General features: G+C 51.3%; 1 protein-coding gene across 1 annotated transcript in view; it reads left to right on the top strand.

Moving 5' to 3' along the window:
• The first annotated feature begins 7,716 nt into the window (after positions 1-7,716).
• The window catches only part of NCOR2 (nuclear receptor corepressor 2), a 238,780-nt gene continuing 230,078 nt past the window's right edge, over positions 7,717-16,418 (top strand). The window contains exon 1 of the mRNA XM_017815531.1: positions 7,717-7,741. The gene's annotated coding sequence lies outside the window, so the exon portion shown is untranslated. The remainder of the gene's footprint in view (positions 7,742-16,418) is intronic.

Raw genomic sequence — 16,418 nt, forward strand, 5'->3', positions numbered from 1 at the left:
TAAATATAGCTGATGAGCTGTTCTTGAATCCCACCTAATTACATCTCCTCTCCTGTGTGCTGGCACTTCCCAGCTCTTTGGAGCTACAAGGAGCTGGATGATTGCAGCTTGAACTCCTCAGGTGGAGCGAGACGCTCATTTGTCATCCCCTGTTTGGCTGTCTTGTACTTGGGAGGAGGGAAATGAAAAGTTGAATTCTCTGAGAAGGGAGGGAAAATAAAAAAAAAAAAATCCTTTTGAACTCTTGGCTCATTAAGATGTCAAAAGGTTGGGTGCCCTGGCAACTGCTTCATCTCTTTAAGCGGGGCTTGAAATTCCTGCAGTCATCCTGCAGGGAATTCACAGGCAGTTGCTGGGCTCCTTGTCCATGGGAAGATGCCCATAGCTCAGCTACAGGATCCTCCTGAAAATCTGCTCTAATTTAAGCAAGCACAACTCTCCTGACCAGGAGTAACCACCTCTTGGGCACCCGAGTGCCTGGTCTCGTCCCGCATCACCTCACCCACTGCTCCGTGTGCCTCTTCTGTGCCTTTCCAGCCACACTGAAAATACCAATTCAGGGTCATGTGGGTCATTCCTGTGGGCTTCACCCAGAAAAAGCCATTGCCTGAAAGATGTTTGGATTTCTTTTAGAGACTGACTCTCAAGCTTTGGTTTGGCTTTGCTGAGTTTAATTTTTTTTTTCAGGATTTTTCCAAACTTCAGCCAGCTGCTTGCCAGCTGCTCTGTCCATCTCCTGTCTTGCAGAATTTCTGCCTCATTTTTTCTGGCTCCTCCTTAGGCTGCATATTCTATGTCATTTGCTAAAAGGTGCTTTTTCATCCCAATGCAGGGCTCTTGCTGGAGTTTAAGTGACTACAGAAGAGAGAAATATGTTTTTCCCAGTCCCAAAAAAATACCAGATGTCTTAAAATGAAAAAACCTCCACAAACAAAATTTCCCAATTCCTGCACAGAGCAGCACATCCAAAGAAAGCAAGCAGTTTTGCAAATGTGGCATTGGAGGGGTGAGAAGGGGCTCTGGATCAGCTCAGCTCTTTGGGGAAGAAAACCAAACCCCGCTATCCTTGCAGGGCCAGAGGCTGTAAGCATGGGGAATCCTCCTTCAGGACCCTGTGCCAACAAGTTATCCCCTCCCATGGGTGTTATTGCTCCAGGGCCACCGCAGGTCCCAAAAAGCCACCATGGGAAAAGGGGGAAAGGTGCAGTGATGCTGTGGGGTGGAATGCTGGTGCAGGTGCACCCGAGCCCCTCAGGAAGGAGCTGTCCCATGCAGATGTGTGTCTGGGCATTGCCACCAAACCAGGCAGGCTGGTGAGGCTGAGTGTCCTCCTCTCTGCCATTGGGGAAGGCTCCCGCATCCCAAGCTGAGCTCAGCCGAGAAAGAGACAGAGCTGTCATTACAAATACACTTCAGATCTCCTCTATGGAGGAGGAAAAGTGCCAATATGACCAAAAATATGCATAAGATCAACTCACTGGTTAGAAGTGGCCTGGCTACCAGTTTCAGTCTGAGGCATTTGGCTTTGCTGTGGGAAGCCCTGATCATTTTCTACTGTTTTACTCATAGCCAAAAATATGATGAAAGCAGAACTGAATGTGTTTTTTTCTGTCTCATTTCAGTAAGCATCATAAATTATTCCCCCATGAGACTCAACCACATTTCTTACTCAAAAGAAACTTCCTTTCGTCTTCAGGGGCTTGGAACTCGGAGCCTCTTGGGTTGGTGGTGGACGTCAGGGCTTTCCCACTCGTCACCACCCAACACACAGGGACATCATTGCTGGCTCTTCCTTGACATCTCCCCAGTCTCTCACCCAGCTGTTCCCATGGTGGGAGCAAACCTCACTTGGGGGTGCAGCTGGTGAGGCAGAGACAGGGCAGAAGCAGGTTTTGGGGCAGTTCCTGCCAGGCAGTGGGGATCCCCATCACAGCACCCCTGAACCCCAAACCCCAGCACCGGATCCTTCAACAAATTCATGTCCTACAACAATGTCAGTCTAATCAGCGCCCTCTTCGTTAGCAGGGTCCTATAATTAGAAGCAGCAGCCAGCCATCTGCTTTTATCTCGTCACATCACACAGTGCCTCTCTGCTGTCCTTTATTACTGGCCATCGTTTGAGATCAACGTTTCCCTCCACCCCCAACCGCGTCTGATCTCACTTTCATTATTGCTAATGACCGTCCCTGGAACAGCTCTGTGGTGTGGAGTGAGAGCAGGCAGAGCTGGGAGTGCTGCCGAAAGTCAGCCCCTCTTCTCTGCCTGCCTGTCTGTTATGCCCTCCCATGTGGTTTTTTTGGGGTTCACAGCCTTGCCAGTGGACCTTCCCAAGTACCCTCTGCCTCGTGGGGATGAGAATAAGAAGGCATTGGGGAAAATATTCCTGCTTACAAATATTCTGAGGTTTTTCAGCTTGTAAAGTGCTTTCCCGAGTTTCCTCTTGCATCCTGTCCCAGTGAGCCAGGACATGGAGAGGATCATCTTGTCCACACCCAGCATCTGGGGGCTGCGAGGTATTCAGACCTTGGAGGAAAGGAAGGAGAAAACCCCTTTTTATGTATCCTTAAATTTGGTGCCTAGACAAAAGCATAAGACATATAAATGGATTAACAGCCATGGTTTATTAGCGCTCCTTAATTCACTTCACAGGGCTAAGGGAAAAGTTATTAGCAGATGTATGGCCAGTAATAAGCTAATTATAACCCTGTCAGATCAGAGATTTGAAGAGGTGGGTAGTTTTGTGTGTGAGATAACTATAATTGTCTGTTAAAGATTATGAATTAATATTGATTTAATAAAGCTGTGGCCATTTATTTCTGAGGTAAAGACTAGTTAGTAATCCTGTGAGCTGCCCCAGCACCATGGGAGGCAGCAACCATCTGCCAGAGGCGTGTATTTGGGAGGTAAAAATGCACGTGGGACTGGTTGCTGAGCCTGTGTCCTGCCTGTCAGCATCCCCATCGCTGGCTTTGACAACGATAGCTTTGTCCACTGGCTAAAAATTCACACCTTGTGCCTCACTGCACCACAGCAGTTCAGCCCCAGGATCACCCTGCACCCGTGAGCGGGGAGAATGCATTTGCTGCTTTCAGCTGGATTTAAAACCAATCTGCATTTATCTGCATTTAAAAGCTGATCTCTTCAGGAGAGACATGACCCTTTTGGGGTCCTGTCTGCCCCCTCACATGTTAAAACCTCAGGCAGCCTCAGGACAACTTGCGATGAGCCTATGTGAGTGTGCCGGTCTGCTGGTGATGGGCGTTTGGGGTGGCAGATGGAGTGTGACCCACTGCCAGGCCCTGGCACAGGGTGTGCAAACCTAACCCAAACCCACCATGGGAGGGAATGGGGCAGCTGCTCAGGAGTGCTCAGCTCAGCCATTTGAGAGAAGGAGCCAAGGAAATGGCCAGAGAAAGAGGAGAGGCCAAGCCTTGTGGCCAGGGTCAGGTCTGCCTGGGAAAGCACAACCCCTTTGCAGCATTTCGGGGTGCTGAGGGGGTCCCTTTCCCATGGTGGGGCTGATGCACGGGGTGGGATCACTGTTGCACCTTGGGGATGAAGGTGACCTGATCTGCTTGGATTATTTCCCAACCTACAGCTACCATCCAGGATGATTTCAGTTTTACCCCTCTCAGCATGTAGCCGAGTGCCACCAATTTTGGAATATTCACAGAAATTTTTTTCTGTAAATTTTTGCCAGCCTGAAAGCAAGCATGGAAAAAGGCAGGAGCAGTCACCTCCTGCAGATGGAGCCTGGCTGGGGGGAGCTGGTGCAAGACCTTGCATTGCCAGCCAGCTCCCCAGTCTTTGCCTTTCCTCCTTCTCCAGGGAGACATGCAGAGATCTGTAGTTTGTTGGGGTTTTTTTCCTGATATGGATCCACTTCCCCAAGGTGAACTGCATCCCTTCATACCACCTGAGTCCCACCAAATTCCTCTCATGCCCTCGGAGCAAGTAAAGGCAGGTCACTGGGGCTGTGGGAAAGTACTTTGGAAGGAGCTGCACTGCATCATGCAGGGCAGGGGTGCAAACTTCCTGCTGCTCCACACCTTGCCATATACCCCACCTCCCCATTCCCTCCCTTAGACCAGGAGGTCCAAGACCCCTTGTTCCTGTGCCAGTACTGTGGGTCCCATGTGACTGTGGAGGGTTAACCCCTGCCATGGTTTTCACCCACACTGGTCCTAGTGGGCTGATGCTCTGATAAAGTCAGTTGCAGGCTGACTGAGGCTAAAGGCTGCAGCTTGCTTTAGATGTAATTACTTTCCCCTAAAGCTTTCCATGAGAGGGCGGTTTCAAAGGGAGGGTGGCTCCTGTTTTGCATCTCGCTTCTTTTCCTGGAGTAGTTCAGGTCAACCCAAGCAAGAAAATACCCCAATTTCTTGCATTTGTGCCGGGCATGGGGAAAGTTTAATGTAGAACATCTTAAAAATCCGAGGCAGGACTCCAGTTTTCCACTGAGAGCTGAAATCCCCATCTTTGCTGCTGGACGCGCTCGAATTACCATTTTATCTGATGGAATAGCTATCAACAGCAACTTCCAAGTGAAATGCTACGGAAAATCTGTGTAAGCTATCTGCAGCCTCGCAGCACAGATATACTGTGATTACAGCGACAGCCAGGCTCTGTCTCCTGTGTTTAATGTGCGTGTACGTGTCCGGCTGCAGCGCAGCACCCACGCCAGCTCTCCCACTGCTCCGGGATGCTCACAGCAGGCTCGCCGTAGGCTTTGCTTTCATGAAGCCACAGCCCCCAGAGCCCTGGGATTCTGCCACAACCTCATCTGTGATTTCACCAGCACAAGAAGCTTCCAGCTTCCATGATCGCAGGGAGCCTCGAGGCTCCAAAAGCCAGAACCCTGTTGCAAAGAGCACAGCACTGCTGCCTCATGTTGGCAAGGCCAATATTTTAAAGCCAAGATCAGTGTTCTTGCTTTGAGACAGGGAAGGGATATGCTTTCCTGGGATCAGCAACTCCATACAAACACATCTAGCCTCTTGAATTAAGGATAGTCACACATCCCTCATTAGGCAGTTGTTAAGATGAAGATGATGAAGATGATGAAGATGTGATTCGGCCAAAGGGGTTCACTACTTGGTCTCGACTCACACTTATAGTCACTTAGCCCCACAGCATTGGGCCAAGCATTATTTTGGGTATTATTTTGGTATTGGGTAATTTTGGTATTATTTTGAGATTACTAGGTGTAGTGGGTTTCCATAATGGTTTTATAAACATCACGGGGATCAGTAGCTGCTGATCCCAATTACCAATGGCCAGGCTGACACAGGACGGCGAAATGCACAAGGAAATCAACCCCATTGTTATAAGAGCAATGCTACTGTGAAAAGCTCATATTGCCACTGCAAATACCAGCCCAGTGATCCCCTTTGGGACCACGGCCTTCTGGACCACAGGAGCAGGTAAAAAATCCATCTGTTCTCTGGCAGGATATTCAGCATTGCTGGAAAGTGTGTTCAACCCTACGGGGTTTACTCAAATACATTTGATTCTAATGTTGTTCTAAGGTCACTGGAACCTAAAAGCCTGGCTCCTGTAAAATTAATGTCCTGAGTCTTTTTGCCATGGTACAGGACTTGCTTTCTATTCATTAAGTGAAACATTACAGATACCCAAAAAAAAGAAAAAAGAAAAAAGCTCAAGAAATGCTAAATGGCTGGAGCAGAGAAACCCCGCAATACAACAGGGATAAATTCAGTCCTTTATCTTCCAAGATAAACGTGAAGATCTGATCTGCTCCTTTGCTTCAGAAGACACTCAGCCTGTGGATAAAGTCTTACGACCAAAGTGTTGAACCACGAAGAAGGTGCTGCCCGAAGCTGGTGGACACCCAGCTGCCCCAGGCACCAGAGGGCAACTTTTCCTGCTTTTCCTGGCGCATCAGGCTCATTTGAGGCAATTTGCCTGGTGCTCCTGTTGTTTATGCTCACACTGAGCCGTGCGCCTGTGCTTACATAGCAAGTCGGGTGACTTAAGGAGACCGAGTCCAGGCCTGGGAAAGTCCCTCTGCCCTGCAGCGGCGCAGCCGTATTGGGGCAAGGAATGCCGTGAGCTGCCCGCTATCCTGCTCTCCCGCTCCCAGGGAAACACCGCTCATGGAGATGTGGGAAAAAAGAAGTGAACTGTGGGAGTCAGAGCAGGAGGGAACCCGTGCCTGCTCAGCTCTGCCTACGTGGTCTGCTGGAGTGGGGAGGGAGACATGGAGGTTTTTCCAGCTGCTGGAACAGGGAGGGAAAAGTGGAAGTTTGCAAGATGCTTTTCCATCCTTTGTGGTCATGTGGCAGGGAGAAGGGGGTGGTTTCTCCTGGGCAGGGAGCACCCAACACTGGAGCAGGAATGGTGGTGGCTGAGGGGGCACGACCTTCCTTATACCCCTGTGAGGAGGGAGAGGAAGAAAAAGTAGGTTTTTAGTTAAAATCAGAAACTGCGGTGTGAAACTGGAAGGTGGGAATGGTGTAGCAGTGACCTGGGCTGCCTCAGTGCCAGTTGCTGTGGGCATTTGCCTGTTAAACTGTTCAGATTTCCCTGAAAAGATGCCACTCTGGCAAGGTTTTTGATGCATCCAGGATCACAGCACAGACACTAATACAGGGCACCATGGAGTCTTCTCCTGGAGATTCCCACTTTCTTTTGTGAGAAAACTGAGGTTTCCTTGCTATGGCACTGTGGGATGCTCTGAATACCAACTTCCCCAGGCTGAAACTTTGCCCCTTGGCAGCATTCAGGGAGTCAAGTGGCAACTGACTCCCTCCAATGAAGTGCTCGTATCTGAAATAGCACTGGGATGAGAGGATTGCTGGGCCAGCTCACATCACGGGTGAGAATCCCTCATTTTCACCAGAAAACATTATTGATGACACTCAAGGGCACTTACGCAGCCGGTGGCACCAGTAAAGCTGGGAACACCAGCATGGCAGGTGGCACCGGTGCAGCCAGAGGCACTGAGATAACTGGTGGCACCCGTGCCAGTGGCACTGATAAACCAGTGGCACGAGTGCAGCCGGTGGCAAGGATGCAGCCAGTGACGGGGGTATAGCTGGTGGCACCAGTGCAGCTGGTGACAGGGGTACAGTTGATGACAAGGGTGCAGCCGGTGACAGGGACTCGGGATTAAACCAGCGACAGAGATGCAGTCGGTGACAGAGGTACAACCGGTGACAGGGGTACAGCCAGTGATAGGGGTACAGCCGGTGGCAGAGGTGCAGGGGATGCAGCCGGTGATAGACACACAGTCACTGACAGGCGTGCAGCCGGTGGTCCCGATAGCCGGGACCGCCGCGGCTCCGCCGGGACCCGCCGGGCGCTGCGGGCGCTGCGCGGCCCCTTTAATGCGCGCGGGCGGCGCGGCCCCGCCCCGCCCCGCCCCGCCCGGCCGCCGGGGCGGCTGTGGGGCGGCCTGAGGGACCGACCGACGGACCGACCGACCGACCGACCGACCGCCGCCTCCCGCCGCGCCGGGGCGGGCAGGGCCGGGCAGGGCTGGGCTGGGCGCGGCTGGGCTGGGCTGAGCGCTGCGGGGCCGGCGCTGCGGCGAGGGGCGGCCCGGCCCCACGGAGGGACGGACGGACGGGCGGACGGCGCGGCTCGCAGCCCCATGGCTCTGGATTTATAAACACGGCGCAGATGGCGGGGCCGCGTCCCCGCGCCCGGCGCTGCCCCGCCGGCCGCTGAAGCGGGAGCGGCGGCGGCGATGGGGGGCGGCAGCTGCCGGCGGGATTAGGTAAGGAGGGAGGGGGGAACCCCGGGGGACCCCCCCGGTGCCGGGGTGCGGGCGGGCCGGGCGGGGGCCGGGCCGGGGGGGCCGCCCCGCTCCGCTCCCCGCAGGTCGGGGAAAGGCGGCCGCGTTACGTAAAAATGAAAATGTGCCGCGGGAGCTGCTCGCTGGGGAGAAACTTTCTTTTTTTTTCTTTTTTCTTTTTTTTTTTTTTGGTTGGTTGGTTTTGCTGGTTTTTGCCCTCGAGGGAACGCGCCTCCCGGGGAGCGGCGGGGTTTGGGAGCACGGGGGGAGCCCCGCACTTCGCAAACTGGCGGGGACACCCGTCTGCGGGGTGGGGGCACCCAAGGGCCTTTTTTTACCCCCTCCCTCTTGTTTTTTCCTCCTCTTCTTTCAATCCTGTGTTTTCCGGCTGTTGTCCCCCCGCACGCTCGGAGCCGGTGGGTTTCGCTGATCGACAGCCCGGGGCAATGAATGAGCATCCGAGGGGTCACCGGGCGCGGGTGGGGGACCAGCCCTGCGCCCCGGGGCCGTGTCAGTGGGTGCTGGGGGCACGGCTGGGTGCTGGGCACGACCGGAGCCCCCCCGACTCACTCCTCCAGCCATGTGGCGTTGAGCGTGTGAATATTTACAGGGGGGTAACCGGGCCGGTGTCTGCAGGCAACAAGTGCACGTTTCTCTGAACCCCAGCTGCAGTCTCTGGAGTGATTGCTTTTTTTCCTGACGATTCTTATAATTTCCTGTTCCCTGTTCTCCCTCGGCCCTTCCTCCTGCTCCCTTGCCCTGACAATGCACAAAGAGCAGGCTGCAGTGGGTGCAGGCAGCTGCCTGCCATGTGGGCTGCTGCCAACGCCACTGAAGCAGCAAAACCTGCAGGACTCGGGCTGGGGCTGCCTGGGGCATGAGGCCGTGTTGACCCAACAAACCCATCCCTCCTTCCAGCGCTTTGAACCCTGTGGAAGCCCGGAATGCCTGCAGGCACTGCTGCCTGCGCTGGAGGCTGTGTCTGCTCCCTGAACTTTGTGTTTTGGGTCAGCTCAAGAATGTGCTGGAGAGGACAGTGCTGCTGGAGGTGATCTGTGCAGTGGGTGTTTCCTAACCCGTTCGGTTCACAGGCATTTATGGTTTGAACTCTTTTGGCGACCTCTCAGTATTCCCATGAAGCAAAGGTTGGTGCTCTGGAAATGTAAGGGTTTTGCTGAATCTGGTATTTTTAATCTGGCTTTGGTGGATGTGTTGTTCCACTGGTATGCCTTGGCTGAATGGAGTGAGAGTTTTTCAATTTCTATCTACCATTTAGCGCAGGGTTTTTATCAGCAAGGTTAAGGTTAAGTTTGCCATGTGCCTTACAGATAAAGGTTTGGTGCTACTACTAGTTCATAAAGGGAGAAACAATGTGAGTTGGGACAACTGAGTGAGCATTTCCATCTCTTCTGGAAGTGGTGGCAAAACTCCTGGAGGGTTTTAGTGAAGCCATGTATTCCTGGATGGCTTTAATGAAATTGTACTTAATTCTCTGAGTTTTGCTGCTGACTCGCTGGGTGACTTTGGGATTTAGCTCAAGCCGCCCATGTGCCTGGGTCGGCCAGCTCTGCGTAGGAGCCATGCCTTGGGTGGGAAACACAGCCAGGCTTGCAGAGTGTGTTGGGGCTGAGTCCCAAGATGCCATGGGAGGGAAGTTTTGTGTGTGACGAATATTTTATAACTTCAGTTGAGTAAGCTTGAGAGACGCTCTTGCAAAACGTGTTTAGTTTATTGAAAGCAAATGCACTCAAACCTCGGTTTGTTGTTGCCAAAAGGGAAAAAGTAGAAGCTATTTTTGGTGCAAGAGAGGAGATGGGGCACGCACACGTCTGGGGCAGGAAAACACTGGTACGTTGTTCTTCTGGCTTCATGTGGGTGGTGGTTTCTGTTATTTAGCTGTTGTTTCTGCCAAGTTGCAAAACATACCCGGTTCTGAAACCCCTGCGGAGGTCAGGGCCGGCTCTGCAGAGCTGGTACTGGGCCCGTATGGGAACGCCTCCCACACCAGCATCTCTAGCACTGGAGAAGTGGGTGGATGCTTCTGCCTTCACACCTTTGAGCTCCAGGGAGGTGACTGGCATTTTTTTGCGACAGGATCTGCACTGAAACTGTAAACTTGTTTCAGGCAAGCCACCAAACAGCTGCTCCTTGGCAATACCTTTCACTTGCTAATGGCTGTGGTTGGATTTGAACCAAGCTGCCTCCAGTGGAGGTTGTACCAGTCCCTGGAGCCATCCTGTGCTAAATCCAAAGAGGGTTTGGTTCAGGCTGTGTTCATGTCTTGTAATTAGGAGATCCAGTCTGGTAAAGGCAGTTTTGTTATGATTGGCAGTGACGGCGTGCATGCAGCTGTGCTGATAGCTGCACATGTGGAGAGCTGCCCCTCTCATCTCCACGGCAGCTCTGGACTTTGCTGTCTGGAATTGGGTCATAGGAGATACCTTCGTGACATGGCTGTGAATTATTTGTCCCCTTGATGTCTCCTGGTGTTCTTCCCACTGCTGGTTCAGGTTTTTAGTGACCTCTGCTGAAATACTGTCCTGTTTGCGGTCAGGTTGTCCTGGGAGGAACCTGCTTGAAGCCAGCCATAATTTATGTGTCTGAGATACCATCATCATCATGGCCCTGTGGGGAGGAGGAAAGTTACGATCTCACCAGTTTCTAGATGAGTAGGTACAAAGGAGGATTAAATTTCCAGAGGTGGGTTTTGAGCAGTTGCGAAGGAGCATGGGTTTGAGAGGGCCTGTATTTGGGGTGCAGTACTACCCATCCCTAGCCCGATGTCTCATTCTGACCAGATCACTTGACAAGTCAGAAAATTGAGACTAGGGAGGTTACATGAAGTTCAATGTGTCAGAGCAAGTCTGCTGGAGAGCTGGTGAAGAGGAGTCTCTTTGCCCATGAGTGCTTTGCCTGTTCAGTGCGAGGGCTTGTCGCTCCCAGTGGCAAAGTGCTGGTTCCCCCCTGGGTTTTGTGCCTGTGAGCCGTGATCCCCCAAATGCAGACCACAGGCTAGATGCAGGGGTACACGAGATGGAAATCCAGGGCAATGTGTTCGTAAGAGAACTGTTATCTTTGTGCAGCTGCGTTTGTGCGAACGGTGGCTTGCTTTAGTCTTCACTGAGAGATTTCAGCAGAGAGCAGGGTCAGCTCTAATGGAGCTGGAAATGAGGTATAGCAGCACCCGGTTGCCTCTCTGATTAGTGACTGAGGCTTTTGCAGCTGCTTAAGGATTTGGGCATCATGAGGTCATGGATTTTCATCTAGGCTGCTGTGGCACAAGCTCCTGCGCAGCTTTGAAGGGCCCCTGCTGTGTATCGACATAGGAAAGTGGTGAAGGATTGCTATTTATGGCTGGGCTTGTGCTGGCACACAGGTGTCGGGGTCTCCAAGTTGCCCTGTAATGTCAAGGATAGATCTTTGTGTTGCAGTAGAAAATGAAAATGCATATCGTTTAATGAGCATGGCTAGAGCAGAGATGCTTCCTAAAAAAGGGCTGATGAGGGGAGCTAGAGCTCCAGAACAGAGGGCATGAAAGTGCCCGTAAAAGCTTGGTCAGAGTGAGGGAGGGATCTGGTAGGAAGGGAAGGAGGACAGAAGAGCAGAAGGAAATGAGTGATTTGTCAGTTTTGGGAAGTGAATCCTGACCTGAGAACGAGGCGTCAGCGGGACTGTACTGGGAATTGAGAAATCTGGGTTGTACCCCCCGTCCTGCTGCCCACCCTACTTGTCACTTCCCTTCTCGAGGCCACCAGTTCTCCGTTCCTGCCAACCTGCCTCTCTCGGGGTGTGGGACGTTCATTACTGAAGGCGAGGAGGGTGCTCCAGAAGGGGACATTTCTGGTGAGCAGACAGTGCTCACACAGTAGCAGCACCCCTGCCGTCTTCATGGTGGGAAGCCAAGAGATGTGTTGTGGCTGAGGTTGGGCAGGCGAGAAGAGGCCCCGATTGCTGCAGACAGTGCTGCCAGCAGTGCGTGCTCGGCCACTAATCTACTTGGAGAGGTCCAGAGAGGAGCCCTGCCTGCAGGGGAGAGGTGACCAGTGCTGGCGCTGGAGAAAAAGCGGTAAAGGTGGAGCTAGATGGCCATGGCTGTGATTGCTACCACAGTGCCAGGGCTGGAGGAGATCTGGGGCATGGGGCGGGGGTTGGACAGGCAGAGCAAAGCAATTGGTGTGATTATGTGCCTGCTGGGTGCACAGAGGATGCTGATAATGGTTAGTGCTCTCTTTATAGCTGCGGAGCACTGAGCAAACATTAACGAATGTAAAGGATAGCAGCTCTGTCTAGTTACAGAGAAGGGAAGTTAACTCCAAATTAACTTTATGATCCGTGAAACTGAAGGTTATTTAAAAAAATAATAACATAAATGGAAATGCTCAAGTTTTCCAGAGTCGCTGAGTACGCTGCTTGTTGTTTAATGCCTTCCATTTTTTCACTCCCAGTCTGTGTTTTTGGCTCAGGAACAAATTACAAGCAATATCAGCTTACGCTTGGATTTGAACCCACATTGCTCTTAGTCAGCTGAAATATTTCCCCTTATCACTGCTCCCATAATGTTTATTTTAGACCGGATAGCATCATGGCTTTTCTGCTAGCTGTAGGGGAGAAGCCTGTCTTTGAAACAGCCCAGCACCTTGGAAAGAAGTGATCTCAAAGCCAGTTTGGTTTCTGAATGAGGTACAGCTTAATTTTCCACTGAGAGGTTTAGGCAAGGCTGTAACCCAGAACGGTTTGCGGCATTAAAAACCCAGGAGGCGGCAGATGGATGAATTGCTGACAGATTTAAAATCGTACGACAAACATAAAGCATTCAGACGTGAGGCCAAGGTGGGAGGAAGGTTGCAGGGAGAGATGGAGGCAGAAAGGTCGAGTAAGTTATTCTGGGCAGAAGATGTGCAGGCAAAGGCAGACTCCAGTGGATTCAGCCCACAAGGGGAAGGGAAGGGCTTCGAGAGGAGGGATGTGTTGAGGAGCGTGTTCCCATCAAAGGGAAGGGAGCCCTTCGTGTCCTGGACCGGTGGTGGGGGGAGGATGAGAAAGAGGAAGGGGGCCAAGTCCAGCCTTGGCAGCGGTGGTGAAGGCAGGAGCGGGGCTGCCCTGGGAGGAGGCAATGTGGTGGGGCCCAAATGGTTTCCTCCTGTGGGAAGTGGTCCGCAGGAGAGTGCCAGCGTGCGGGGAGGCCGGGGACGGTGTGGGTATTGTCTCTGGTGGCTGCAGCCCTGGCTGTGGCTCTCCGGGTGGGTGGTGCATGTGTTGAGGGAGGGAGGCAGAGCCGGCAGGATTTCCTCTCTGTGGGTTAATAACTAACCAAGCAGTCTGGGTTTATCCTTTCATTGTGGAAGAGAATTATTTACATAATACCACTTGGCGTAATCTTTATTTAGCATTGTTTCCCTGGTGTAACACTGGACAGAGTGGCGTTGCCCAGAAATGCAGTTTTGGCCCAAATCTGTGGGAAGTTAACCCTTCCTGGCTGGGTGTGCTTCTCCCTGTCCGCTCAGGGAACTGAAAAAACACTCCAGTGGTGTGGCCATCTGTCATGTAGTTTTGGGGATTTCTAAGTCCTCTAAACCTTGTTTTCTGCAGGCTCTGGGCTGGTACTCTTTTGCTGGTACCTGAATGCTGCTCAACAGCTTCCTAAGCAGCACAGTTTGGGTTTGTCATGTGCGTGTTGGGGCAAGAGAGTAGTTTGTAATGCGCTCTTCCTTGTCTCTGTGTTGAAGAACGCAGAAGGAAAGAAATGTGTCAGCCCGTGGGTGGAGGATGACAGGATTTGGGAAGGTTCCTGGTGCAGATCATCCCATCGTCTGTGATCAGTCCCTGAGGACTTGCTGTCTCCCAGGTGGGCAGGTTTCATCCTCCTCAGGGAGTGTTTAATTGCAAGGTCTGGAGGCTTAGGTGGTTGTGTAAAGAGCTGGGCCCTGATTAAAGCAACACAGCACAGTGAAGGACTGAACCTTGTGCCTGGGTGTCAGTGAGATGTGGTGGGAGAGTTGAATTGGTGAGTAGGATGGCAGGCAAAGTCAAGCTTTCTGAAAATCTGTCTGTGCCTCCAGCCGTGCAGCGCTGTCTGGAGAGGGCGGAGGGAGTCTTTCCTCTACGCTGCGGGATGTGTGGGCTTCTAACAAGCTGTGGCAAACAATGGAAAGTTGGCTTTCTTCTGAAAATAGTTTAAAACCTTATAAAATTACTCCAGCAGCTAAATTTTTATAGGGCCAGATCTCAGCTGCATGATACTTGATCACTTCATAAATAGCTCAGTCTTCGGCCTCTGCAAACTTCTCGAACACGTACCTGCGGCGCTGCAGAGCACGTGGTTTATCAGTGGCAGCACCTGGCTCTTGTAGCAGAAGCGCTCTGCCTTAAGTGTTTACTGCTGAGGCCTCGTGATCTCCCTGGTCTGATGTTGCAAGGAGCTGGTTTTGGAAGGCTGTGAGTCCCCAGTGGTTTTCACTGGATTACCTGATGGTGCACGCACAATCCGGGCTGGAAATTGGCTTGTGACGCCTCTCCTGTCAGCCTTGCTGGAGGGCGATGCGGATCCTATGTCGGTTTTATGCTGGTGATATGGACATTACCCGATCAAGCCTGAAACTTGCTTGAACAAAGGGAACTCGTTAACACCCTCTTTGAATGAATTACACCTGGCAGGGTGAGTTTGCATTGGATCAGTGCTGAGGTGTGTGACTGCAGCATTCCTGATCCACTGCTTGAAGCCCTAAAGCTTTGTGTACTGACTCCTCAAGCCCATGCCGTTACCATCCTGTGATTTGTGGTATGTAAATCTTGGGTGTGTAGCAGAGCTAGTGGTGTTTGGTATCAGAGCTCTGTGTTCGGTAATTTCTCGTTTGCTGGGGGTACTTTTCCTGCATCTGGACCTTGAATAACTGTGTCCCCTCTTCTCTTGCACTAGAGTTTCTTTTGTTTGGCAAAGGGGATGACTCTTTCCTGTTGGAAAGACGTCCTTGTTTTTCTGTGGGTACCATGTCATATAATTTCATTAATAAACTTTTCAAGTTCCATCTTGAAAGCAGTTACAGCTTTTTTTTTTTCCCTTTGCTGCAGAGTTTCAAGCTCATGCCAGAGTGTCAGCTTCATTTCTAGGTCACCGGGCTGCCCTTTCATTTCCCCCTCACGCTCAAGTTGGCCGGCTTGTTTTGATTTGGTAATATGTGAGGTGGTGTCCACAGACAAAACCAGGCAGGCTAGTGAAATTCATGTTTCCCTGCAGCCTTGTTCCTGTTGTGTGTGTGAATAATAATTTCCAAATGCTAGACCAGAGGTGATTAAAAACTGTCAAAGAAATAAAATGCAGGAAAGTCTGCATTACAGGAATCTGTGTGTTTTGGGAAAACTCTCTGAACTGGCAGTGGAAAAACTTTTTGGTATTCTTATTTAAGGCTTTCTAGTCTTAAATGTCACTCACTTGGGAGGTGCTGATGAGGCAGTCTGAGCATATCCAGGCTCTGTAGGAGGTTGGTTGCTGCTGGCTGGGGGGGCACCAGGAGAAGGTAGCACTCCCTTTCTGCGCTTGCTCTGCGGAGTAGTTTGGCTACAGTTAAAATATTTTTGCATGATGTGGCACAGGCACCTGGGCAGCCAGCTCTGCTGCAGGCCTGCGGGATCTGCTGAGCGTGACTGGCAGAGGGTGGAGGGGTGAAAGGGCTTCTCTGCAGCCCAAGTGGATGCTTGAGTGGATGTGAAGAGCTGAAACTTTCTGGGGAGCGGCACATGATGTCTGCTTGCTCTGAGTGAGTACAAGTGCTTGTTTTTTACTGAGCTGCAAGGCAATGGGTGTTCAGAGGTTTTTGTGCAACTCCGGGGTTGGGACTGTGAAGCGGTTGTCATGTCATCGGTTTAGATGAGTTGGACATCCTTATTTTTGGAGCAAATGATCCTGCTGACAGCATGTATAGGAGTTGTCAGCCAGCCCTTTTTTCTTCTTCCTCTCTTTTTTTTTTCCCTTCATTCGTAAGTTTTAGTCTTTCCTTTACTTTCATATCTCGACAGGGTTGCTGCTAAAAATTTGTTGGGTTTTTTGGTTTTTTTTTTTATTTTTGATGTCTACGTGTCTTGAGATGCCATGATTAGAGATGCACGTAAAGAGCTGCTGCGGTTTTGGTCCAGAACCCAGCCAGCTGCCAGCAGCGTTCCTGAGGGCTGTGTGGTGTCGGAGTGAGAAACACTGCAGGGTTTTGGGTTTTCTCCAGCATTATGAAACAGAAATAAAGAGAGATGTCAGCATGTACCTTAAGGGTTGTGTTTTCGTTCTAACTCTCTCACTGTGGAGAGCTAAGGTTTGCATCTTCTCCACTGAGACTGGTGCTTATGAAATCCAGAGCACTTCTGTGAATGTCCTTAAACACTGGTGCTTATGAAATCCAGAGCACTTCTGTGAATGTCCTTCTCTGCCAACAGCAGAGAAAGCTCAGAAATGAGGAATTTACTTTGCCCAGAGATGGAGGACTTGTGCTGCAGAGGCAGACACAAGCACCCTGGTTGCTCCTTCCCGTGACAAAGGCGGTGTGAGCTTTAGTCTGTTGCAAGACACAAGAGCTTTAAGCTCCATCTGTGTCTTATTTTTTTTATTTTTTTTTTTTTGCATTTTGTTCGGTTGTGCTTTTTAAATGTCTGGATTTCTTCTCAGCAGGAGGTT

Source organism: Lepidothrix coronata, unplaced genomic scaffold, assembly GCF_001604755.1.
Source record: "Lepidothrix coronata isolate B3197 unplaced genomic scaffold, Lepidothrix_coronata-1.0 Scaffold51, whole genome shotgun sequence".
NCBI lineage: Eukaryota > Metazoa > Chordata > Aves > Passeriformes > Pipridae > Lepidothrix > Lepidothrix coronata.